This window comes from Primulina eburnea, chromosome 8 (genome assembly GCF_022965805.1).
Source record: "Primulina eburnea isolate SZY01 chromosome 8, ASM2296580v1, whole genome shotgun sequence".
Taxonomy (NCBI): Eukaryota; Viridiplantae; Streptophyta; class Magnoliopsida; order Lamiales; family Gesneriaceae; genus Primulina; species Primulina eburnea.
The window spans coordinates 33,230,868-33,247,767 of NC_133108.1; positions in this window are offsets into that span (position 1 = coordinate 33,230,868).

A 16,900-nucleotide genomic window follows, 5' to 3' on the forward strand; every position below is an offset into this window, starting at 1 on the left:
GAATAATTATGGACAAGAATTTGTGTGAGACGATCTCACGGATTATGCTAAGAGTATTACTTTTTATTGTGAATATCAGTAGGGTTGACCCGTCTCACAGATTAATATCCGTGAGACGGTCTTACATGTGACTCACTCATAATTATGTTAATCTTATTTTTGTTTTTGAGTGAGTCTCATGTGAGACCGTCTCATGGATCATAATCTGTGAGACGGATCAATCTTATTCATATTCACAATAAAAAGTAATACTCTTACATAAAAAATAATATTTTTTCATGGGTCACTCAAATAAGATATTCTTCTCACAAATACGATCAGTGAGACCGTCTCATACAAGTTTTGGCCTTTGTTTTTTTGAAGATTTGATGTTAATCTGATTTTGTTCATCTGATGTAGAGTTCTTCTTGTTTTCTCGGATAAATTGCAAGAGATTTAATCGACTTGATCATTTTTTTTAAGCATATGTTTAGTCTCACGGATATATATTCGTAATACGGATCGACTTGATCCATAATAAAATGAAAATTAATATATTTTGAATAAAAATTAATATTTTTTGTGGTTCAAGTCGTATAAAAAATAAGTTTAACAAAAATAACTCGTGAAATCGTCTTTTGAATTTTTTGTGAGATAATAATAGAATATAATATTTTACTAATTGACGTTATTAACATAGCCAAAGTGTTTTTAGTTAGTGTTGACGTTTCTTTAAATTGTCTCCATCCCCGAAAATTAGAAGTTCATTACATTTTATTTTTTTTTGAAGCAAGTTCATTACATTTTAAAAACTAAGGTTCTTGACAATCCACTTACAAATTCATATTTTATGATAATCACACCTTATTTATTTTTCTAAGATTATTTAATTTAAGAGTGGATCTCATGTGAGACCGTCTCACAGATTTACACATATTCACAATAAAAAATAATATTCTTAGCATAAATGTAATATTTTTTCATGGGTGACCCAAATAAGATATATGTCTCACAAATACAACCCGTGAAACCGTCTCACACAAGTTTTTGCCTTAATTTAAATATTAAAACAAAATATTCATTGGTATGTTTGTCTTTGATTCTTCAGCCATCCACTAACAAATTCAAAATTTTCTGAAAATTGTATCTTATTTATTTTTCTCATATTATTTAACTTAAATATTTTAAACAAATTGATCAGTTGATCTGACTACAACAAAATTCATTTTTTTTTAAATTAAACAAAGAATTCGAATTTCTAAATATAGTTGCCTATTTTATTATTCTTAGGGCATGCTTGGTAGGATAAATGAGGTGGAAATTGAATGGACATTCCTAATCTCATTTCATTATTTTGTTTAGTATAACTTTTGGAATGCCAACACACATTTCAATCAGAATGCTTATTCGCATGAACATGGGAATAAACATTCATATCATATTGATTGGGTTTACTTATTCTCTTTCTCATGCAGGAGGAGAACCATTAGAAATAAATTATAAACTACCACAAGCTTATATTTTCAAAGATAAAAACTGTATTCAAACCAGTTTTTTATTAGCGAAAGATATTTCTAGCCAACTTATACTTGGTCTTCCTTTTATTTATCAAATTTATCCTTTAACATATGTTGATGAAACATGTATTATAGGAACTTATCAGGGTAATCCTATTTCTTTTCAGTTTATAACTAAACATGTTCATAGAATTTTAAATGAATTACAGAACAGATTGAAAGAAAAACTTTTCAAATACATTCTTTAAAAGATGAAATAAATTTTCTTACAATAGATGATAAATTACAAAATCCTAAATTACAAGAGAAAATTAAAAGTATTTATAATAACTTTTTTTTAGAAATATGTAATGATCTTCCAAATGCTTTTTGGAATAGAAAGAAGCATATTATATCTCTTCAATATGAAGAGAATTTTAATGAGAAAAATATTCCTACCAAGGCTCGTCCTTGTCAGATGAATTCAAAATATTTAGAATTATGTAAGAATGAAATTCTTTCTTTAGTAGATAAAGGTTTAATAAAACCTTCTCAATCTCCTAGGTCATGTACTGTTTTCTATGTTAATAAACATTCTGAGCAGGAAAGAGGTGTTCCTAGATTAGTTATAAACTATAAACCCCTTAATAAGGTTTTGAATTGGATTAGACATCATATTCTTAATAAAAAAGATTTATTAGATAGATTAGTACATGCAATCATATTTTCAAATTTTGATTTAAAATCAGGATTTTGACAGATTCAAATAAAAGAATCTGATATATATAAAACTGTTTTTAATATTCCAATAGGACATTATGAATGGACTGTTATACCATTTGGACTTAAAAATGCCTTTTCAAAATTTCAACAGATTATGAAAGATATTTTTTATTCATATAACAATTTTATAATTGTTTATATAGATGATATCTTAGTATTTTCAAATGATATTGAAACACATTTTAAACATTTAGATATGTTTAAAAATATTGTTATTCAAAATGGTCTTGTTATTTCAAAATCTAAAATGATTTTATTTCAAACTAACATTCGTTTCTTGGTCATATGATTGAAAGGGAAAATAATTCCTGTTCAAATAAGTATTGAATTTGGTTCAAAATTTCATGATGTAATAACTGATAAAACTCAGTTACAAAGATTTTTAGGAAGTTTAAATTATATTTCCCATTATATTAAAAATTTAATCAACGATTCTGCTATCTTATATGATAGATTAAAGAAAAATTATTTACCTTGGTCTGATAAACATACTAAGGCAGTTAAAAATATTAAGGAAAAGATTAAAAATCTCCATTGTCTTATGCTTGCAAATCCTCAATGGGATAAAATTGTTGAACCTGATGCTTCAGATATAGATTTTGGAGGTATCTTAAAACAGATAGATCATCAATCAAAACAAGAATATCTTATTAGATTTTATTCCGAAAAATGGAATAATGCCCAGAAAAATTACTCCACAATAGCAAAAGAAATTTTGGCTATTGTAAGATGTATTTTAAAATTTCAAGATGATTTATATAATCAAAAGTTTATTATAAAAGCTGACTGCAAATCTGCAAAATTTATGTTTAATAAAGATTTTAAACATGATGTTTCCAAACAAATGTTTGCAAGATGGCAGGCTCATTTAGCTTCTTTTGATTTTGAAATCATTTATAAAAAAAGTGAAGATAATCATCTACCTGATTTTTTAACTCGAGAATATTTATCCTAATGTTTTCATTTACAGATATGTATTCTCGAAGGAGAGGAGAGTCTTCTTATAGAGGGCAAGGTGGTAGGAGAAAACCCCCTAATATTATTGCACAACATGGAAAACAGAGGCTAATAGCCCAGAACTTATCTAGTTCATCAGCCAGTAATACTGAGCAGAATGAGTTATACAACGAATTTCAAGAATTCTTGAAACAAAAGCAGAGAAATAATACAGATTCTCAAGCTTCTGCATCATATGCTAATATCATCAAAGAAGATAATAATGATTCAGCTCTATATACAGAGACAAAATATCGTGAATTGATTCTTCTTATAGAAGAAAAAGATATCCAATGGGAAAAAACTACATGGACTATCATGGAAAGATATTTAACCAATACAACATATGTATATGGTTCTTATATACAAAGAGGATTTTATGAAAATCTTCTTTTATCTACAAAAAGTGTGGACATAACTCACTTTTTTAGTAATACTCAGCAGAAAGGAATTTATAACTTCTCCAAGTTCATTGTCAAAAAGATTTTATCTATTGAAGAATGGGGTATATCCCATTGGTGGAAAAAAAGTTTTATTCTGAAAGTCATAAAATGAGTTTTAAATTCAATTTTTGGGATTATATTGAAAGTTTTAATAAAACTTTGTTTTATGAAAATGAAAAAAGGAAACATACATGGTTCCTAAAGATTTGTGAAAATGTTTTTCATTATCCTATTCCAAATTGATTTTTAATTTGGTGGAAGATATTTGGTCCATATGCAAAGATTTTGCCAGAGGTTTTTATAAAACCCATGAATACTTGGTTAAATGTTTCCCCAAGTATTAAAAAATCATTTTCTGAACATTAGATCGATGTCAAGACTTTATGTCTATTCTTCATAGAATTTGGAATACCATGGATCTGGAAATGGCAACCAGAATTTGGGTACACTGATGAAGGTATCCCTTGCATATGGCGAGTTAGTCTCACTAAATTTTGGGAAAAATTACTACGTGATGATCCAGAAACTGGAAAACCTTATGGTTATGACACTCTTCATCAAATGGAGGAAAAAATTTCATTATATCAGAAAGAACTTCATAATGAACAAGAAAAGGAAAAAGCCTATGTGAGTCCATTTAAGTTTCTCACTTAGAAATATCAATAAAAGACAATATTAAAGACGATTAAGAGGAATCTCTCAGAGTTGGTGCAAAGTTGGTGAAATATCAAATCATGACGTATCGTGACAAAAGTGGGTGGCATATCACTGTAACCTTTTACTATTTGCTTTAATAAAGCATTGTACTGTTTTTATTTTAAGATGGAATCCGGGGTTTCATGTCCGGCTCTTCTATATATTTATAGGTTCATTCTGTGATCTTAGGAGGACACGGTCGAGTTTGCTCCCCTCTATTCTCTCTTGTAAAAACCTTTTGATTTATCAATAAAAGCTTCAAGTATTCTGATAACAACTTTGTAAGTTTATTGTTTTTATTTACTGTTTTTAATATTTATATATCACATATTAGCCTGTCAAGTATTCGTGTTAAATTATTAACTAACTATGACATGATCTATATTTATTTGTAACTTGGAATCAGATTGAGATAATAAAAGATTTATTTAAATCTTTGTAATTTAATGTAATATAAGTGTTTTTGGTTAGAACATAAGGTAAAAGATGAACCAGGAAATGGTTAACACAAGGTTCGAGTTCATCCGGGAAAAATAAATTCATGTTGTAGCCCTTCAGCCTGCTTAGCCGAGAAATGGCGTTTAAGGCGTTTATGAGTGATTTTTATGAATTTATGATTCTTTGGTCCCTCGATAAATCCTATGTTGTTTAATTTCTTTGGTATATCTTTCGTAAATCCTTTGTGTTTTGTAAAATTTCAAAATAAGAACCTTATATTCATTATTATTCTGGAGTTTAAATTTCTCATTTTCTTAGCTCAATTTGAGTTGAAGATGGTATATAGGCTGGAAACCAATAACCTCCATGTGTGCGAAAGCCACTAAGGAAAAGTTTGGTAAAACAATGCCACGTATTAGATTTATTATTCGAATCAATTATTATTTTAAATAATGTTTCTTTTAAGTTTTCATTTATGTCTAAATTATTAGTTTTGTTTTTAGCCCAACATTGATTAGCATAATGTCCTGGCTTTTTACATTTTCTACAAATTATTAATTTATTTTTAGCTTTATAATTTTCAGCTTTCTGTAAATCACAGCTTTCTTTTCTTTTCTTCTTTTTCTCTTTTTGTCTTTCAGACAAATGTCTTTTCTTATAAATCTGTTAGACTTAACTTTATTTTGGTGATAAGTATTAAAACCAATAGGAATAATATCAACCAGAAGATTATGCAAAACAGTAGCTTTTGAATTGCTCTATCAGAAGCAGTATTTTAGTTAATACTCAACGGCTTAGCAGAACTTAGTTATACTGGATCAGCACTTAACGGCTTTCTACTCGATTGTTTCAATCTTAATTGTTACCGTTATCTTATCTAGTAACTAGCATTTATTGCACCATTAAATGCAATACTAAGTCATTTAATGCGCTTTACCGATTTTAGTATAAAGTAAGACTGATTGTTCTGTAGCTCTTATGCAAGAACCTATTTCGGTATTAAAGCTGATTGTATCAGAAGACAGGAGACAATCTCTGATTATAGACGTTGGACTCAAGTTACCTATATATATGGATCAAAACCATTTAGGTAATAACGCTAATAATTCTTATCCATCCAACGATACATTGAGCAACCTCGAAATTTTCATTATCTTCAAAAGCTCAAACCTGCAGAAAAGCAGTACACGCATCATATTATATATCTGATCTTTGGAGATCATTTTGTACTGCTGTTTCTTTATCTCTTCAAGACAAACTTTATAATATCGTGTAAAAGAGTTTGTAAACTGGAAAAAGTCTTTTCCAGAGCATTGCTATTTTTGAACTATTGTATTGAGTTACTAAGAGTTTCAGTAGGAAATAGATAAGCCCTGCTGAAGTGGGTGTGTACAAGTGTTTACTACAAAACCAAAGTCTTTTAGTGAACCTTCTGGAAACAGAAGAAGGGGAGACGTAGAAGATTTTATCTTCGAACTTCCAGAAACAACTACTGTGTTACTACCTACTGCTATTACTGTCTTTCACCTTACTCCATCAGATTGTTTCCTCACTTTCAATTGTGATCTTCTGGACGTACTATTGAACAAGAACAACTACAATCTCTAACAGGATTTTAACACCCTTTGCATAAATTATCATCAAAGGAGAAGAGTTTATTCACCCCCCCCCCCCCCCCTCTACACTCTACATCGATCCCCAACAAAATCTTTTCAACTTTATCTTTAATTTTCTTCTTACCTTTATTAGGTAAATTCATACCAAATTAATCACAAAATTTACCTAGTTGTTTTTTCTCTAGTAAACTCTGTCTTTTAATTTGATTATTCAATTTTAATTTATTACAGAGAGCTAAACCCTCTTGAATACAAGTACTTATTAATTTTTCGTAAGTATAATTTTCATAAGGAATATTTATATCTTCCTTCCTTAATACTTTTCTAACCCTTTCAGCAAATAAGAAAGGTAAGCCATCTATGAATTTAGCTTTCCAAAGACTATTATTACAGTCTGGAATCTCATATATACGAGATAAGAAAGTATCTTTGTACCATCTAAAATCAGTAAGTGTTTTACAATTTAGATTACTTAATAAAGTTCTAATTTGTTCACTATTATCAGTGAATTTTTCAGTAAAATGTTCAATCATAATCATTATTAATGAATATACTACATTTTTTGATTGAATATTATTTTCAATTTTAATTGAATTAAAAATTTCATCTTTATGAGAATAATGTAAATAATTATCCCACTAACCTTTAAGTTGGCCAGTAAATCCTGTTATTATTATTTTAGCATATTTTTATCAGTATTACCTGATGTTTTACATACAATAATACTATACATAAGCATTCTATGTGCAGTATTATAAACCTGCTTGTCACTAAAACCATCAATATTCCACTCATAAATACTTATAGCTATTAGAAAAGATATATTCTTGTTCTTCAATAAGGACATCCATATGTGTAGGTCTATCATAATAATATCTATGTTGGGTAGGTCTATCTGCCCATTTAATTTTATTAATTTCTTCATCAGAAGAATTATTTATTTTTTCAAACTCTTTATTGAGAGTATTTAAATTAAGATTTTTAAATTCTTTTCTAATAATTTTTCTATATCAGAAACAGAAAATTTAAATTTAAAATTTTTTATATCAGGAGGGGATTGTATAGAAGAAGTAGCAATGAAAACAATATTAGTTTCTGGTTCTTGTATATGAACATCTGGCTTAATCTGATTGATAGCTAAAATAATTTTATCAATCCGGTCTTTAAGAGAATTTATCTCTTTTCCTATTATAGTAAGATATAAATTTGTATAATTTTATTTTTCAATTATCTGTAGTTATCTGTAACATATCATTATCAAATAATTTTGAAAAACAGTAAAATTTAAAATTTTATTATTTTTTTCTATAATAAAAGATTGTTGAGGGGGATAAAAAGATTTTTGAATCTGTCCTGAAGAAAGTTTATAATTTCTTTCAAGTATAGAAATATAATCAATAATAAATGTTTTGAAAAACCAAGAAACAAAATGTATTAATTTATTTTGATTTTCACAATATTTATAAAATTCTGAAACTATATATTCAAATTCTTCTTCAGAGAAACTTTTAAAACACCATTCTCTGAAAGATTCTCATTTGAGTAAATAAAATTCTGCATTGATCTTTGCTCTTGCAAGAGATCCTTTAGTAAAATCAATTTTTGATTTACTATCCATTAAATACTAAAATTCATCTCTGAAACAGTATCAGTTTCTTTAACTTTTTGAAAGTTACTTTTATGAACAATATTATTCTGATTTATTTTTAAATCATCTACTGTATCAGTAGATTCTAAATCTTCTCTTATTTGAGAAGTAGATGCTCTAGAAGTTTGTGGTATATCTACCATATAATCTAAAGGAGATATAAAAGAATGACAGAATCTTGATCTAGCATAAACAGAAGAGGGTAATAATCTTCTTTGTTCATTATTAAACTGTATTTGAACAGATCCTTCATTAGTTTGTATAACTTGTGGTAAATCCCTATTTATTATAGGATTTCTAGGAACAACTTGTTCAGTTTTCCAGTTTTCTGGAAATTCTATTTCTTCATATTTTATAGATCTACGAGTTGTAATATTAGATCTATTAAAATTAGTTCCTATTAGAATTGTTCCATTTAATTTTTTATCTATTCTTTTACACATAGGATTCAGTGTAAACAATGGTTTATAATAAATACGATAACATATACATATAACTTATGTTCTAGGAGTATAATTATAACCATGAGTTTTAACATTTAATGTTAAAGAGTTTAATATATTTATGTCAGACAAAGATAAAGATAAATTAGGATAAACATTAAAATATACTGGAACATGTGCCAGACTAGATTGAATTATTCCCATAAGAGATTGTTTCCAATTTAAATTCCTACCATCTCTTAAGGCTGCTATGAAGCTTTCCGGTAAACCTTCTAAAGTTAAAGGTCTAAAGGAAATTTGTATTAAACCTCTATGAATAAATCTGTAATTTTTCCTATAAGTAAAATATCTTTATTGTTTAACAATCTAATAACCATTTCTTCATTATGAAGAGGTACTGAAGATTCTGTAGTTTTTACCGTTCATAATTTAACGCTTTCCAATCACGATCTAAACCCGTTCATAATTTAACGAGGTGGAGAGGTCCTCGACTATGTTCACCGACTTCCAAACACATTCATAATTTGGTCACAAGACATTTATCATACCTCAAAAAAATAAAACATTTTTCTTGCACGTCAACATACTTACTTGGCGTTGAGGGATTCATTGGACTTCGATCGGGGCCGTGGCTGCACTTACTAACATGAATTGACATACGTACTTGCATAACTTAGACGTAAATGTCATGATTACTCACGAACTCATTCCATTTCTTAAGACGTTCTACAATTCCCATGACTCGACCTTGTAAAACTTTGTACTAAACCATGACATGAAACCTCAAAGAATCCAATAACTTTTCCCAAAAACTAGAGTACACGGACCCCGTGCCCTGGTCCGGGTCCGGGTCCGTGTAGACTCAGTAAAATTTGTCGTGCAGAAGGGGGAAGGCACGGACCCCGTGCTTAGATCCGTGTAGGGGTTTGTGTAGACTCGGGAATTCGACACTTCGAAGAGAGCAAAGGCACGGACCCCGGGTAAGGGCCCGTGAAAGGGTCCGTGTACTTGCGGTAATTGGAAACGCACGAAAATTTTGAACACACAATGTTTGTCATTCTAGACTCAAGTGTACGGACCACGATCCGACACCCCGAGACCCATCCTTGCATGCCATAACACCAAAACAAATTCGTACGACTCCCCAAGCAACGATGTTCAACCTACGACGCCTATCATTCAAAAACGTGGCAATCGACACCGAAAACGTTTCCTATGACTTTTAAGGTACTCGAGTGCCTATCGACACTAAACGATACATCAAATAACAATCCTACATCATACTAATCATACCTAGATGCAGCAACGATCATCCGTCGATTGCCAACGAAGCCTGCAACAATAAAATCTCAAAAACGCATCAACACATAATTTTCTGAAAAACGAAGTTTGAGCAGTATCACGAAAAACGTCATATCTCACTCAATTTTTATCAAAATATTTCAAATTTTATATCAAATCGAAGGTATCAAAAAGTTCTACGTTTTTATTTTTGAAAGTTTTCTCAAAATCTCGACCAAAAATTCACAGTTTTAACAAGAACAGTAAAAACGTGGTTTAGATCTAAAAATTTTCCTTCAAAATCGATCCAAACAATAACCGCTCAAACTATGAACACCATACATGAATTTTACGCATAAAACAACGCGACACATAATATGACATGATCGACGCAACAAAAGAGAGATTATACGTGCCTTTTGATGATAAAATTTACCGAAACGGCGATACCGATGCGGGAACGGAGCGAGGCTTGATCCGGGACGAACGTGGCACTAAATTCTTGCAATAAAACTCCCGAAAATTTGCTAGAAGATGGAGAGGGAGGGGGCGGCTGCTCTCTTGATATGAACCCTAGGTTTTACTCTTTCAAAATAATAAGATTCTGAATGTGTGTGAGTGTGTGTGTATCGGGGTGTGTGTGTGCGTGTGTTAGGTGTGTGTAAAAGTGTGAAAATCGTGTAGAGTGTGTGTGTGGCTAGATTAGGGAATTAAAATATTGCTTAATTAAATAATTAGTCACCAATTAAAACACTAGCTTAACAAGTCTCCCCTAATTAAAGTAAAATACACATTAATTTTAAAAGTTCTAAACTCTTAAATTACTACATACATAAATAAGGCTTTAAAATGCTAAAAGTAAATAAATTATTTAAAATGCCCCATCCTTAACTCAAAATAAAATACCATCTTTTAAATTGCCAAAATCGTCACCGGTCTTTTCCTCGATCCCGCCTCGAATAATCGCCTGAAATATGAAACTCGAAGAATATTTTAACGTGCATCACATAAACATAATTAATTTGAAATAATGCATTTAAATAAATCATGCACTACTAGGACTCCCTTTAAAATTGAGTAAATGCTTTAATAATTAAATAAATGCATGGGTTATACGTGTACTGAATTTGAGCACTACATAAGCAGATATGGGCATTGAGCAAGATTAAATGTGTCAACCCCGACCGAGATGGGTTAACATTAGTTGTACCTCCCATTGATCCAGATGCTATTATTCCGATTTCTCCATATGGTGCACGGTAATATTTAAAATTTATAGTGGTAATATCATGTATATCTTTTATAATTTTTTGATATGTTATTGTATTTGTTAAATTGTAGGTGGAAGATTGGATTTAGTTACACACATCACTTACACATGTTGTAAGAATTATAAGGGATTCTCTAGATCATATGAATCAAAATGAGATATTACAAATGTTTAGCATTTAATTCTGATTAAATGACTATTAAAGGTTTTTATGATAAAATGAATGTTACATTATAACAATTTTTTTTTTACAGTTTAATTTGATCGTTTACCAGAAGAATGACTTAGATGTAAAGGCGATTATTGATTCATACGACAACAAAATATGGCGATGTGTTTGTATCCTTATTTGCTTTGACATCGTGGAGATGCATCGTCCTAATCGGGTGATGCGACAATTCAGAAGACGACAATAAATTCCAGGGTCTGCCATTGACAACGACGATCTCATAATATCACGAGAACATGTCATCGAAACACAAATTGGAGAGATCATCATCAAAATTCAATTGAGTTGTTGAATAGTAGGTTGAGATATGTTGCTAAAGGGGTACGACACGAGCGATCGATGCAAACTAACAAAGACTACTTCAAATGGTATAATCGTATAAATGTACGCACCATATCACTTACATTTAATGTCGTTGGTTTTCAACTATATCCGTACAATACTTTCGCCGGGCTAATGTCCTACAAAATTTCAGTACACCTTCTCCTTTTTAACATCAGTCATCATTCGGGTGGAGAAGTGATATGGTTGGGCAACCAAGTGGGTTTGGCATTACTGTTCCGTCAACTAATTTGCATATTGCAGGACCCTCTACTAGTCAACCTGGGTTTTTAATGATTCGGGGATTGGTGACTTACATTAGTTTGATCACCAGGATTATCAGACTCCATCTTGGTCAAACATACTAAGTTGATCTTCTTAATGTTAGTCCTCAACAGCTTGTTCATGATATGCGACCACAAAGGAATGTTATTTCACCTATCACTTTTCCAGATTACTCAAATGAGGAAAATCCTGAAGAAGTTGGATTGCGTAGAGGGACGAGAAGACGCAATCCACCCACTTTTGGAACCGGGAGTCATTTGTATCATTGTAATTTTAATGATGATTCTTCTAATTGATTGGAACTATATGATTTGTATTGTTGTATCATTTGCATTATTGCATCGTATAAATTGTATTATTTCTACAAATTGTTTTAATCGATTGAGGTATAGTACAATATGTTTTGTCAGACAACAAAAAATTTATGGCCAGTAAATTGCCGTCGAATAAAAACATAGAAACACAATTAAACCAAATCGGAAGACAATCATATAAACAACAATGTGAAATCATATCATCCGCAAAACAACGTCATGTTTGAAGATGTATGCAGATTTGCACATCGTAACACAAGAAATTAAAGAAGCACAACATAAGATGACAAATCAGTGGTGGTGTCTCTGTCCCTAGATTCGTCGTTCTTCTTCTATGTGCTAGATCTTCGCACTCCCGATCTTCGGCTCGTGCATGTATCTTGGTCACACTCGAGACTAAACTCTACTGTGCAAAGAATAACAAATCATGCGAGCGTTAAAAGTAATAAAACAAGAGAAGCATAGGATCACACACCTCATACAATGAGCATCAGGACTCTATGTCCTCGCCTGACATCTCAATCTCCTCATCCTCATCATAATACTCATCATCATCATCGATGGGTCGGTGTGAAAATGCTGGTGGGGTTGGAAATGGCTCGTTGGAGGCAGTAGTCGCAGGGAAGCGCTGCGCAAGCACACGATGAAAATCATGCACGTAATCCATGTGCTCGCGTGTCATCCGCCATTGTCTCCTCATAATGCGCTCTATGTCATCGAGACACTGGTGTGCATTTTGTCCCCTCTCTGCGCGTGCCTGTCGTGCAGATGGTTCCTATGGGGCCAGGTGTGGTTGTGCTCCACTCCCTGAAGCGTGTCCTGGACCACTCTCAATCTGCCTCCGCCTTTTATCCCTCGGGAGCTTCCTAACAAGTAAGATATCGCCTCTTTTGTGCAAGACTGGCTCACTATCATCCCATGTAACCCCGGATAGGCGCCAGAGCACTACGATGGTCGAACAATGGGGCATGCTAAATGTTGATATGCCCCGGGCAGCCTGCAAAATCGAATTCACGATCACCGGGTCTGCATCCACTGTCTCACCCATTTCTCGTACTTCCGACATGCATAATCTGACCACATCTGATTTTCCTGGACCATATGACCAACTCTTGTCACACGTTCAATGAAAAATTGTACGCACCTCAGAAGTGTCAAGTGTACTATCGCAGATATAAAAAGTCTACGAGCATCCTTCAACACACTATTTAAATACTCCGACATATTGGATGTAATCACCCCACGACGCCAACCACCGTCATGAGCCAAACTTCATTTTTCTTTCGCAATTCCAGCCAAATATCTGTGCGCCAAAATATTTTTTTGCTTGATTGCCTCCATTGTTGCTTCAAAGAAACACGTATTCCCCATCGACAAATGACCTTAGAAGAATGATTTCTGCAACGCAATTTCCACAAACTGCATGTGCTATCTACGACACAGTACTCACGCCTGACAACTCTAACAGAATAATCTTTCACAGATGCAATAATATCATTCATATCTTTAAATAACATATTAACGCATAATTCATCTCTCTCCGGATTATGATAGCTTGTTTTCATTCCAAAGGGTACATCGACAGAATCAGGAGGCTCTCCCCCAAAAAATTTATTGAAAAATGATGGCATCTCAAAAGTGTTTGAAAGAAATGGTACAGTCTGCCTCTGTAAAGTGTCACGAGGTGGTTCCAGAGATGATGTCCATTCATCAAGATGTGAAAATGTGTTCACTTCTTCATCATCATTCACTTCTTCTTCTTCTTCTTCTTCTTCTTCTTCTTCAGACTCTTTATATGTTACGCCTTAAACGCATACAAATCTCGAGGATGAGATTAATGTTTTTAATGCTGTAACATATCCCAAAGTTTTTGTTTTGATGATACCAAAACTTGGATTAAAAATGTACTAATGTTTTATATTGAGGCATGCAGGAAATTAAGAACAGGTTACGTTCGGAAGATCCGACATTCGGTTCGGACGGTCCGAAATTGTGCAATTCAGAAGCAAAATAGAAGCTGTTCGGAAGCTGCGAAGAGAGCGTTCGGACGTTCCGAAGACGTGATCGGACGTTCCGAACACAAGCAATCAAATCACTTCAATGCGGAGACAAATTGATATGACTGATTGATCGAGTAAGATTTCGGACGCTACGAAGACATTTCGGACGCTACGAAGTGTTGAAGATTTCAAATCTCCGGAAACGCGGGAATGTTCGGACGGTACGAACTGGAGTTCGGACCTTCCGAAGCTGTGCATAGACGGTCTGAAAGAACTGTTCGGAAGCAACGAAGTGTGATCGGTTCCTCCGAAGCATATGTTCGGACCCTACGAAGTCAAGAACGGACGATCCGAAGTCATCCCAAAATTACGGAAATTGATTTCAATCACATCGGACGTTCCGAAGCATAAACAGAAGATCCGAACCTTGGCGTCCAAGACTAGTATAAATAGGCCTTTGAGGATGCATTTTTAAAATCATCCCACTCCACTCTCTTGTTTCTTACAAAGCTTTCTACTATCTCTTGTGTGCGTTGATTAAAAGAGTTGTAATATCAAAAGAGTTGTAGAAAAAGAGTGAAAGTAATACTCTCGAGTGGGTTGTAAAGTTCGTGGCTATCCTTGGAGCCCTCAAGGCCAAGTAGACGCATCGAGGCGTGGTTGTAAAAGCTAGCTTGGAGCTCCTAAAGCCAAGTCGATATAGTGATACCTCGATCCTCATCGAGAAGGGGAGACGTAGACGATTCTTCGTCGAACTTCCATAAACATCTCTATCCCTCTTTACTTTACGCATTTACTTTACTACGCATTTATTTTACGCACTTACTTTACGCATTCATTTTATTTGTGATTGTCCCTCAAGTCTTCCGCTTGCAATTTTTGCAAACTCGTTTTAAAAACGCTAAAGGGCCTAAAAGAACCTATTCACCCCCCCTTTAGGTTCTTCAAGTGGTATCAGAGCAAGGTTTTTCAAAATCTTTTAAAATGGCCAATCTAGCAAGCGAGTATGCCCAAGGACAATCCACAAATCGTCCCCCTCTTTTCAATGGTACTAATTACGGATATTGGAAAAATAGAATATCTCTATACATCCAATCCGTCGATTACGACCTTTGGAAAATAACGGTGAAAGGTCCCTATATCCCCATGAAAACGGTGGATAATAAGGAAATTCCTAAGGGAATGGATGACTTCACCAAGGACGATATGAAACTTATCTCTCAAAATGCTAAAGCTATGAATATTCTTCATTGTTCTCTAGATATGAATGAATACAACCGAATCTCGGCTTGTACCTCCGCCAAAGAGATTTGGGACAAATTGGAGATTTGCCACGAGGGAACCAATCAAGTCAAAGAAACGAAGATAGACCTTCTCCAACTCAAGTACGAGACCTTTGAGATGGAACCCAAGGAGGATATCGACACCATGTTCCGGCGACTCACCCAAATCATCAATGAGCTTGCCCAACTTGGTGAGAACTACCCAACTAAACAAGTGTGGAGGAGAGCCCTTCGAGCATTACCGGCGGAATGGGATGCAAAGCGCACGGCTATCATTGAATCCAACAAGGGAGATGCGGCATCCTACGACCTTGATCAACTTCATGGGACCCTAAAGACCCATGAACTTGAAGTATCTACCCGGAAGGAGACAAAGAAAGATGACGACAAAGTAAAGGCGAAAGGGATCGCCTTGACAAGTCAACTTGAAGATAGCGACGATGAAGAAATGGCACTCCTCACTAGAAAGTTCAAAAGATTCATGCGGAGTTCCAACTTCAACAAGAAAGACAAAAAGTTTGAGAAGGAAGTGACCTGCTACAACTGTCAACAAAAGGGTCACTATGCAAACGAGTGTCCCTCCAAGAAGAAGGCCGGCAAAGACAAGAAAAAGGCCCTTCTAGCCACGTGGAGCGACAGCGACAACGAAGAGGAGTCTACCCTATGCTTCATGGCGAAGGAAGATCATCTGACCGACTCGGATGACGACGAGGTACCCTCTTACGATGAATTACTCTCCGCTTACACTAGTATGTACAATAAGGCTAAGTCACTTAGAAATGAGAATAAGCAACTTAAAACTGAACTAGAAGCTAGGATGCATGACAACACTAAGCTCAAGACAAACCTAAGAGACTTAGAGAAAGCCTTCAACAAGTTCAATGTGAGTAGCGGTAAACTAGAAAACCTCTTGAGCATGCAAAGGTGTAACTTCGACAAAGGAGGTCTAGGATATGAAAAGAAATCAGTCAACTTCGCTAGTCTTATCGCAAAGGCAAAACCAAGAACACCACCAACATGTACTTACTGTTGTAAGATAGGCCACATAAGACCTAAATGCAAGAAACTTAGACACCAACACAACAAGAATAGTTATTGGAAATGGATCCCCAAATCCCCAACTACTACTAACCCCAAAGGACCCAAAGAAACGGGTACCAACTATCAAACTGTATCTCAACCTTGTAGAGACAAAGGGGAGACAAGTCATCGAGCACTTGGTATCTTGACAGTGGATGCTCTCGACACATGACGGGAGAAAAGAAGCTGCTACAATCCATTCGACCAAAAGAAAAGGGATCGGTGACCTTCGGAGACAACAGCAAAGGGATCATAGAAGGCATCGGCTCAATAGGTATATCTAACTATACTATTATTGA